Here is an 11,211-nt window from a genome sequence, read left to right as displayed (position 1 = left end):
TGTCTGTATCATGTGCTGCTATTGCTTATTCCCCACAGCACACCATAACGCTGCTAGATTCACAGTGGCAGAGATACATGAACATAACAAATATGACGACCAGACTACAGAAGAAGATGAATCAAAAGGCAAATTCTATTAGCTTTGCCTAGCAGCCTCTGCTAGGTTGTTGGTGCTTAAACAAGACTGCTTTTAGTGTGGCGGTAAATGAGAATAGCATCACAGTCATCTGCAAAACCTAATAATTGGGTACCAGAGGTTCAATTCATCACTAAAAGAAACCATAATCACTTTCTCAAAAAAAGTGAGGATAAGGTAATCTCTTTTTAAATGACCGGCTTATCTACTTTCCTGCTTATCTTAATAAAATCGCACACCAGAAGCTCCGGGTTGTCACTTTCTAAAAGCTAATTCAATGAATAAATACACCAGAGTTCACTCCTGCTTCAAAGATCATTACTAGCTGGCATATGGTATCATTTTCACCCACTGATTTGTCAATTTGCTGCTCATTGAAAAACCACCAACGGTTTCTACATATTAATGTAATATAGATCAGGTCTGGTAAACTGTTTGTTTCATTACTCTTTGTTGTGCAGGTTCTCTAAGAGTATTATGGGATGGAGTGAGGTATTCATTTTCAACTTAAATCAGGATAAAATAAGCATACTCTAAAATGAGCTGACATTCACTTTCTCTGTTCCTATGGAATATTGAAATCAGCTGTGCAGGCTTTAAATAACCAGTGTCTGGGGGCTAAACCACATTCTAAGTATGAGTTTTCAGATGATGAAGTTGATGTCAACTGCAGCCAAAATCCCAATTTCTGAGAAGACTAGGGTCGATATTTCCCTCTTTAATATGTGCAAATCTCACAAATCTTCAACAAAATATATTTCTAGGCTATTTCCCATGAATAGAAGAGGCTACGGCTATTTCATACGGAGAAATGATGTAATCTCACTTACCGGTACATATAAGCCAGCTTATGCAGATTCTCAAAGTATTTTATGTCATTTCAGCTCAATTTAAAACTGGGACCTTCCATTCTGGACTGGTCAAGTGCATAAACATTACCATAACAACTTTTAAATGAAAGACATTTGTTTTGTTGTTTCCCAAGTTCCTTATCTTGTCAACAACATAATGTCACTGTCCTTTGTATAACCCACAGCATGTTATGGTTGGTTTCACTGTCAGTCTGTTAATTGTTCTGTCAGTCTCTGAAGGTATCAGCAGGGAAAGCAATTGTCCTCTGTGCCTAATTAGTATAATCATTAGGAACTGACAAACTTACCTCAACACCACTAAGCAAATGCACCATCTGAGGTATGCATTTTTTATTGTATAATAATGTCTTCTGTTATGTAACAACTTGATATCATAGTTTCACTTCGGGATTTGAAGTAATTATATGTAAAGTGCAACTTCTGCCAACCCAGAAGAAAGGTATGTGTTAGTCCATGAGCAGAATTCAAAGCCCTAACCATGTCAAATCTAATATATAGTGTGGCCTGGCTTATTAAGATGTGTTGTACAGTCTGTCTTTGTTCTTCTTGTAAAGATCTGGAAAGCTTTTACAGTACAGATTCACAGAAAATATCTACATAACAAACAGGAATTTAACTCAACAGTGGAAACAATAACATACTATCCTCCCCACCCTTGCTTCGGTAAAAAGATGAGGGGTAGGGCAGGAGAAATGGAACCACTCTCAAATTCATAGACCATCCATGATATAAAAAGTATAACTTTAAGCATGTTTTGAGGCTATATAGTGTTTGTTTACATTTACTTTGTTTACAAACATTAGAGTAAAACCAGCTTATATGTTGAGTTCTGATGGGGTATGACAATTAAACAAAGCTCATGAGCCATTTATATTAAGTCCAGAAATGGGTGTAGCAACTGCAGATTGCCCCTTTAACTTAAATCATTTCTATAAATTATTCTTGAGGAGGTTAGGCCACATGCTTAAGAATTATGAAGAAATTGCCAGTGATATGAAGCTACTCTAAACTTTCGCATTATAAAATAAAAGAGACTACAACTGGTGCCCATACAGTAGGCTACATTGGGAAACTCATTTACCGAAGGCATATCAGGGCATAATACTTTCCGCTCTCATAATGACTTTTGTTTTAAGGCCTAGAAGTGTTGACACGCAATTACTTTTCCTATGGCTCTGCATGACATTGATGAAGCTGTGAGCAAAAGCAACAAAAAACTGAGGAAAAGTTGAACGCTTAGGCTCAGCTAAAAGACTCAGGCCTCTGTGGACAAAAGTGTACAGCATCTTGCAAACATAGAAACAATTTCAAAAATCTAGTCTCAGTACAAAGCTTGCATATTTGATCCCAACAAAGCATTTTTAAATACATTTGTCTTGTAAGTAGTAAAACAGTCTTCCCTTTCAGATTTTATTTTTAAGGTGACATCAGTGGCAACCCGACATTCAGGGCAGGTGGGGCAAATCCACCTGTTTAGCTGTTTAGTTGTTTCATGCTTTGCATGTTATTTTGGAATTAATACGTGTCACATTTCAGTTTGCAAACAAAATAAATAAGTCATTGAGTTAATAAAGCCGCAAACAAACATGGTCTCTTTTTTGTTTTCTTGAGTAAGGCAGCTCCAAAATGCAGGTGTTTCAGCCTAGCTCAGTGCTTTCTGTGGTGGTGGGGCAGCCAGCGAAAAATCCGGAGCGTAGGTGTTGGTAAGGTTTTCTAGTTGCGCCGTGATTGGCTCAGTGTTCTGTCCCTCATGGGAACACTACGTCACCGCAAAATCTACAGGTAGAGCTAGAAAATTCAAGCCCCTTGGGTGCTGCTATATAGTTACATTAGAAGTGCCCATCAAGAAGGCTTTTTTTTAACAGTTTGTGGGCACCGTTTGTCACCGTTATAGTGCATTTTAATGAATTGTTTAGTGTTGTGTTGTATAGTGGCTTTGCTGGCATGCATCTAAACATATTTTTTTGAGTTTGCCCCACCAAGATTGAAATGCTAAAATCACCACTGGGTGACATGGACACACTTTAAAGAAGTAGGAAATGTAACTCAAAGAGCATTGTGGGTGAGGAGCTCATCACTAATCCTCTTTTGAAATTATTGCCTGTCTCTTCTTCATCTACCTGCAATCAATAACCTAAAGCCTGGCTGTCTTAGAACACAGAGTACACAAGAGCAACATATTACTGATATGTCATGGATGGCAGACCCTTATAAAACATCGCTCTCAGCTGCTCCGGGACTGGATTAACGCTGGAGAGAGGTTCCCCCTTGCCCTATCCCAGTTATAATTATTTATATAGCAAATCCCCCTGAATATCTATTACCAACTGCAAATTCCTGAGAGGAATATCAGTGCTTTCCTCTGTTCATAAGTTCATCAGAACCATCTATTGTATGTATTCTGGAGCCATGTTCACAGCAGCCCAGGGCGGTTGTGCTGTTCATCAGAGGGGCTGTTTTCCCTATTGAGATAAGAAATTAAATCTGCAGGAGCAGAGGATGCTGGGTTTGCTGCAGGGTGGCGAGGCAGCAGCTCTGATAATGGAGCCGACTCCCATTGCGCAGGCTGGGAGGCAACGGCCGTGGCGCCAGCCCAACCCTGCCTATGTGAGAGGATAACAAAACCCAGTCGTGGTGAAATAGCTGCACTGGAACGGGAAGGGAACGTTGCTGTATGGAACAGAGTTGTGTAGCTCTCTCATTCTGTGTGTGTGTATGTGTGTGCGTGAGTACTGGTGTGTCTGTTTAAGAAATATATTATTTGAATAGCTTTTAGAAACTGTTAGTGGGAATAAGTGTAACAGTGCAGGTTCCGTCCCTCTCTTCGCCCCAACCCGGGCTCGAACCAGACCCTTGCACACATCAACAACTGACACCCCACCGAAGCATCGTTACCCATCGCGCCACAAAAGCCGCGGACCTTGCAACGCAAGGGGAAACCCTACTTCAAGTCTCAGAGCGAGTGACGTCACCGACTGAAACGCTATTAGCGCGCACCACCGCTAACTAACTAGCCATTTCACATTGGTTACACTCACCCCCCCTTTGACCTCTTCCTTTTCCGCAGCAACCAATGATCCGGGTCACGGCACCAATGTAACAGTGTAGGTTCCATCCCTCTCTTCGCCCCGACCCGGGCTCGAACCAGGGACCCTTGCACACGTCAACAACTGACACCCACCGAAGCATCGTTACCCATCGTGCCACAAGAGCCACGGCCCTTGCAACGCAAGGGGAAACCCTACTTCAAGTCTCAGAGCGAGTGACGTCACCGATTGAAACGCTATTAGCGCGCACCACCGCTAACTAACTAGCCATTTCACATCGGTTACATAAGGACATTCCATTATCCAGGTTTCTTTAGTTATTATTATTCTGTTTTCTTTAGTATATCTTCATTCTCAATGCAATGTCTCACCCCTTCCCCCCAGGTTAGCCTGAACTGCATACAGTATGTAAATAAATTGGCTTCAATTTTAAAAGGTGGCACTCACCAGTATTTGTAGTCTTCTCAAATGCCTCTCTCAATGATGACTTCAAAGCAGGCTGCAGAGAAAACAAACAGTCCCACTTTAATGTGCTGGCACAAATAACATTTGGAGAATAACCCGCCACTTGTATTGCTGTCACAATCATAAACAGGGTTCAATTTATAGTTCAATCTTTAATGTCATCAAACAGGGCTCAGCACAAAATTATTTGACATTCGTGTTGCTGTAAAACAGTTATACAGCGCTCTTTTTCAAATCAAATAGTATAAATCTACACGAACAAAAACACAATATTTTCACAAGCCTATTTGTTCTTGTTTTAAAAATGTTATTCCACTTGAGTGATGTTACTTACCAACTTTCAGCGATACAAAGAAGTGCTTCTGAATCATAATACATGGCCACCAAGAGCTAGCCTTGGTGTCTCTCTTTCCAATTCGATAATTAACCAACTGTACAGAACAGTCTGTACAGTGAATCTCTGAGGAACTACAACATGACAATACATAAGAATAACTGCTGAATAACCAAAGTGCTAGGTCTACAGTATGTTGTGAAAAAAAGAGCAATCATTTATGTTGTTGAACACCTCAGACTGCTCTTAAAGTATCAATTTAGTATCTGTAAACACCCATGTTTAACCTTTTTAGATATGCACGGTCACTCTTTCAATAGAGCAAGAGGAATCAAATTTCACTCATCTCCTTTCTCCCTCCCCACCAAGCTGGCTGAGATGGATCAAGGCAGTTCTCAAAGATCCTTAATTGAAGGTTCGTGAGACGAAGAAAGGAAGACTATTTTCCCTATCCGCTTTTACAGAGATAGTGATAACAAAGGCATTGCTCCAATTTTCCTCTGTCAAATGTAATTGCCGCAGCAGCCATCTTGATTATGATCTCCACCGTGGTCCCTTGTTGGTACCTGCCATAATAATACATATTCTGTGTCCAATGCAGACAGGCCTACACAGCAAACCTCTGACTGACAAACTGTAATCATACTGGGTTAATCACTCAGTATGACCAGTGACATTGATGTGGCCCTTCGACTGTCCTTCAAAAAACCCTTGTATCTATACAAGGGCACAATCTCCTCTCTTTTTCTAAAATCTTTTCAGACTGAAAACAACCTTTTTGCACTTTTTAGGGTTTCGGCTTTATTTTGGGATGACATTAATTTCCATTTCATATCGATTCAGTTCTTGACAGTATGTGTGTCTAATTCCATTACATAAAATCAGCATGTAAGCTAACATTTGGGGGATTTGTCCAAATACAGCATGATTTGCCAATTCCTTTGTTGGAAAAGGAACATTTTATAGATGCCGATTGGCTAGCATTACCCTGACCTAGGACAGGGGTGTGAAGTACAATTTCATGCATGCATGCCACACTTCACAGAAATGTCAAACCGCTGTTAATGTTCCCTGAGCCATCCAACAGTTAAGGATATTGATTTTCTTTGCATCTTTAAGAGTATAAATGGTATGGTTGAAAACATCAGATGTGTTCAGACTCGTGCAGCGCTTCAAAACGATGTCATTTTAGGTGCTGGCGTAGAAGGCTGTTGATTCATTAGATAAGTAAATCATAGCTGTGTCAGAATGGTGTTCTGTTTCCCTCTCCTCCTACAGATGTGCCCAGTCTGGGTCCTCTGCCATCACATGCAACTAATGCAGTCCCTCAGGCAGACAGATATGTAGCTTTGTTTGGTGCCGCGCCAAGGACTCAGATTATAGTGCTATTAAATCGGATGCTTTGTAAAAGCTTTGCTCTTTGTCCAATTATTGAAGGAAATGGACGTTGCAGAGGACATTCCTCTTTGGTAATTGCAGGTACTGTATTAGAATATTCAATTAAACTGACTGTATCCCAATAAAGATATTTCAAGTTCCTTTCTTCCTCCATTTTGAGGTCCCCTTTCCCCATATTGTAAAAACTGAAGTGATCACATCCTTGTTCAAACACCTTTGAGAATGTTTACTGAAGAGAGAGAACGTGTTACAGTATACAGTACATTTCTCTGCCATCCGTCTCAAACCCCTGTGTGAAAACCTGGGCAAACAGCATATACAGTATCTCCTCTATGAGTCAGTCAACCTCACTTGCCATAAGGCTAACACAAACATTAAGAGGCCAGGGCCCACGCCTCCATCTTAAAGCCTTCTGTAATGAAAATAACATATTTGATCTTGGCCTGTGATGCCCTGGCCTGAACCAGTAAGATAGGGAAGGATGGGACGAGTCCAGACCAGCCTATTGATAATAATACAGAAACTAATGATTGTATACACCTCCTCTCTCCCTTGATGTGGATCGTTATGGACTGTGAAGTATTCATTTGCATAAACTGAAAATGGAGAGGCGGCCCTATACTGCCCAATTTTTATTTAATGCGCTGCATGCTAAACTGTGAGGTTTGACTGCAGTATTACCTCTGTCATTTCCTATTTCCTCCACATCACTGGTTTAAAAAGAGAGGCAGCGGAGCATGACATGGTTTTCACTAGATACCAGTCAGGACTGTGGCAGTAGCGGCCTCCATTGACTGTGATTTAACTGATAACATATGGTTCTCCTAGCAGGCCTCTCCACAGTTGGCACTCTGACCAGGCCCATACCTTCAGGGGTGGCCAATATGACCTCCAGAGAAAGACGGCAACGTAGAGCATCCACTGAGATCGGCCACCAGAGAGAACAACTCAAATATGCATGAGTTCAGACTCTTCAGAGTTAGAAAGTTAGAAAGTAGAGTTGCCCTCTACCATGGAATTTGATTAAATTATCCCTTTTGATTCCTCATCAGAGTGTTATTAGAGAGTCATGGCATTGTTAAGAGAATGATGACCCTAGTTAGTACCACTGAGCAATAACAAATATTGCCTTGAAGAATATGATCAAATCAGGTATGCTCCAATAATTTTTCAGATTATGCGGCTATTTAGAAAAAGTCGCCTAACAAATGAAATGTATTTGCAAGTCAGACTTGACCCAAATCATCTCCCACATATACATCAGTCAGTGAACCAAGTCAAATATGGAATTAGATGAGGCACTCAGTCAGCTCATATGAATAATAATTATTTCACAACGTTGTGCACCAATAGACACAGAGGTTGCTGGGGCTAGATCCTAGGCCTACATGCAGACCACATATGTGTGAGAGAGGGAGATCAAAGTTTTCCGCAGTTGTTGATGAGTCAGAGTAGATCAAGTCTGGAGCTGATGATCTGACGCTCTGGTAATAGGCTCTCTCCCCTCCTCTCCCTCCCATATGCTTCCCATGTGAGCCTGTGATTCTGATGATGATCATGGTCCAATTTATACGCTCAGCCATGCTCAGCGCTTTAACAGGCTCCACATAAATAATCAGTAGGTATGAGAGGAGGGTGTCCATGTAGGATGGATGGATTCTTTTAACACAGCACTTCTGGTTACTATCCACTTCTGTAGACCTACTCCCAGCATGATAGTATCTCTCTCTCCTCTCTCTCTCTCTCTGTTCATCTCTCTCTTTCTCTCTCTCTCTTCAACCCTTCATCTCTCTCGGTCTCTCTCTCAATCGGTCTCTCTCGGTCTCTCGGTCTCTCTCTCACTCTCTCTCTCTCTTCAACCCTTCATCTCTCTCTCTCTCTCTCTTTCTCTCTCTCTCCTTACTGTAATGTACCAGATGATATCCATGTCATAACAAAGTTAATGTTACTCCTTAATGCAAAGGTTAACAATTACGTGAGAGCATTAATGGATTCTGGTCTGGTGCTGCCAGCCAACCCTGGGAGGGCTGTATTGATTGTGTTGAAGTGCCTGGGTGAGGACTTTGAAGGCATGAAGGACCTCATATCAGGGTCGGGGTCATGCTCATCATCACAATGTTGGTTCTATGATCTCAAGCCTCACAACTCTGAGGATTAACCTAGAAGGATCAGGGTATTTTACAGATTGCAGTCAGGCCAAAAGCTTTAGAGAAATGCCCAGCGAGTGAATGTGTTACCCACCGTCTGACACACTGATGTTGTTGGGTAAACAACACAGAAACAAATCATGTACATGGTTTTGATTTTTCTCTTTACACTATAAATTATTCTGTCAAACTCAACTTTTGTTTATTTTCCTTTGTATGATTACATTTGCATCTTCTGCATGAAGAAAATGGAATAGAAAACATTTGGTATGTAATAGCTAATTCATACACTAAAGTGTAAACTGAACGCTTGGGTAAACCCATTTATTTCAAAGAGCAATACTTCCCTCAGCTTTCCAGAAGTGTCATAGTTAGCTGGGCTCAGACAGCCTTGCTCAGTCATGTTGATAGTGCTATGCCACCCAAAACTCTGTGATAGAAATACCACAGGATTCTCCAGTGATGGCCTCATTTGAAGCAAGACCCAAATGTGGAAAGAGCACAATTGTTTGTTTAGCCTCTGAGATGCACTTGGGTCTGAGAGTTGTATATCCAATTATTTGCCTCGATATCTGCAGGCCTTGCACAAACAATGTCTGTGTGTACGGAGAAAATATAAGAAAAGGGCAAGAAAATTCTCTTTACCAAATGCCATCGGTGAGCAACTGCATTCAACTTCGTTTTAAATGTGGGTTGTTGTCACAATGACTCAGTGTACAGTCACCAGAGCATTTACATAACTGCACTATCTAGCAATAGTAACATGTACAAATAACGACAATACAATGATATTATGTAGTGCCAGTCCTTTAACAGTAAGCCTGCTCAGACATCTTGTCCACTCATGTCAGTGTATTGACATTTTAACTGATATTGAAAGGGATTATGTGACTTAAGCCTGCATATTTTGCATGCCTTGAGAAGTGTTCCACTTGGATAGGAACAGATCTCACAGTGCCAGTTAGCTCTGTCTGAATACTCACTCCTCCCTCTCACATAATCCCATGAAAAAGATAACTATTTAATGCTTAACATCCTTAAAACAGCTCTCTCTATTCCTGGGAATCAGAATTACGCGGCCGTGGACGCCCCAGCACTTTCATGTCACTGGGGAATCTTTCCACATTTATTTTTATTTATTTAACCAGGAAGGGCTCATTGAGATTTAAAATCTATTTTTCAAGAGCGTCCTGGCCAAGATAGGCAGCGCCTAAAATTACAGACAAACAACATGAAAAACTACAAGTAATCTAGTAAAAACCATAGAATTCACAAGAGTATAACAAAATCAAAAACAGCAAATTAAAAACATTGTCAGCAATGATGTGCCGTGAAACATGGATGAGATTTGAGGTGACTGGGGGCAAACTAGGACCGATAAGAGCTGAGCTGGAGGTCATGGAGGGGGATGTGTGTAAGCATGTTGTCATCAACAGTAGCCGTGAGTTATGGGAGGGCTTCAGGTGGTTTTACATTTAATACTTTCAGTATTGTTCCGGAATCCTTATCTCTCTTTGGGATTCAGCCCTTGTGTTGGCTTCAACATTTGATGCGACCCAATGCCTTCGCACAGCTGTCTTACTGAGAATATGCCCTTTCTCTACTGTAAGATAGAGAGAGTTTCTCTTTCATACTGCACATAGAAAGAACTTCATATTTTGTTACCTATTCACAAAGATCTATGTTCTATCCATGAAGATGTTTTGGTATTTTTGAAGGACAGAAACACTACAGAGGTAATCTGGGTACAGTGTGCAGAGTTATTTAACCGGTCGTGTTGATGACGTCCCTCTTCAATTAATACTAGACACACCAGGCAAAGCCGACATCCTTCACCCATTTCCATGGAAACAAGATAAAGACATTATGGTGAATCATAATTTGACCTACTTGAGGGGTTTTATGCTCTCTATATGGCCAACAGACACTCCTGCCTACAGTTCCAAGGATGAAGACCATGACTTAATAACGCAGGTCAACATATTACTTATAGTCTTATTTCTATGTGATACAGCTGTTGTCCAATGAAGCATTGCAGATGATTAGGTACAGTACACAGGAGAGTTGTTGTCTGTCCTTGGAACCACCTCTCTCTGCAATTTCTGCAGCAGCACTCTACCTGCATTTTCTCCTCTCTCTTTCACAGCCATAACATGAGACTGTCAATGTATCTATCAATGTCTTAAGACCTGGATCTTGTGCCCTGAGTCTGAAAAAAATCAATTTTTGTCTGTTGAAGTGATGAACCGTTCGGCATTTTGAAATAAATGAGGTCAAGCGTGGTTAGATACAGCCCATTGCATTACCATTAGTGATTACCACCAACACACATACGTTGTGTTATGTACTTTATTACAGTGAGAAATCTGTGCTATACGGACTTCAATTATCCTGTTTTTGACCATAAAGAGCAGATCAGCAACCATATTGAGAGAAAAAGGGATTGTTGATTGTTAATGGCCCTGGGGGCAATGAGAAAGCCAATAATGAAACAGCTTTGTAATGTCCTGTTGCACCATGGGAATGAGGCAGAGAGAGCTGTGAAAGGATTTCTGGTCTGTCAAGGTCAATTGTTCCAGGTTGATTCGATTATGAGGGGGAAAACAAGCTTGACAATAAGCCATCTTAATGGCTTTGCATCAAATATTATTGTGGGATAGCGTCGCTATCTGGAAGACTAAATGGTATCTACAGTAGCCGAGTGTAGAAAATGGATTACGCTATATTCATTACAAAAATGGTGAACCGTGTCGTTGAAGTAAACACCCTTGGCCAGAATCCTTGGCACAGCTGTACTGTCAGGTTAATAT

The 11,211-nt window shown here is 41.0% G+C and overlaps 1 protein-coding gene across 3 annotated transcripts in view; it reads right to left on the bottom strand.

Moving 5' to 3' along the window:
- The window catches only part of LOC115163441 (leucine-rich repeat and fibronectin type III domain-containing protein 1), a 138,626-nt gene that overhangs the window by 66,001 nt on the left and 61,414 nt on the right, over nucleotides 1-11,211 (bottom strand). For all 3 annotated transcript variants that reach the window (XM_029715304.1, XM_029715305.1, XM_029715306.1), the window contains exon 2: nucleotides 4,505-4,556. The gene's annotated coding sequence lies outside the window, so the exon portion shown is untranslated. The remainder of the gene's footprint in view (nucleotides 1-4,504; nucleotides 4,557-11,211) is intronic.

Source organism: Salmo trutta, chromosome 26 (genome assembly GCF_901001165.1).
Source record: "Salmo trutta chromosome 26, fSalTru1.1, whole genome shotgun sequence".
NCBI classification, from domain to species: domain Eukaryota; kingdom Metazoa; phylum Chordata; class Actinopteri; order Salmoniformes; family Salmonidae; genus Salmo; species Salmo trutta.
Note: the sequence above shows the minus strand (reverse complement) of the source record. Positions and strands in the feature narration are given on the sequence as shown.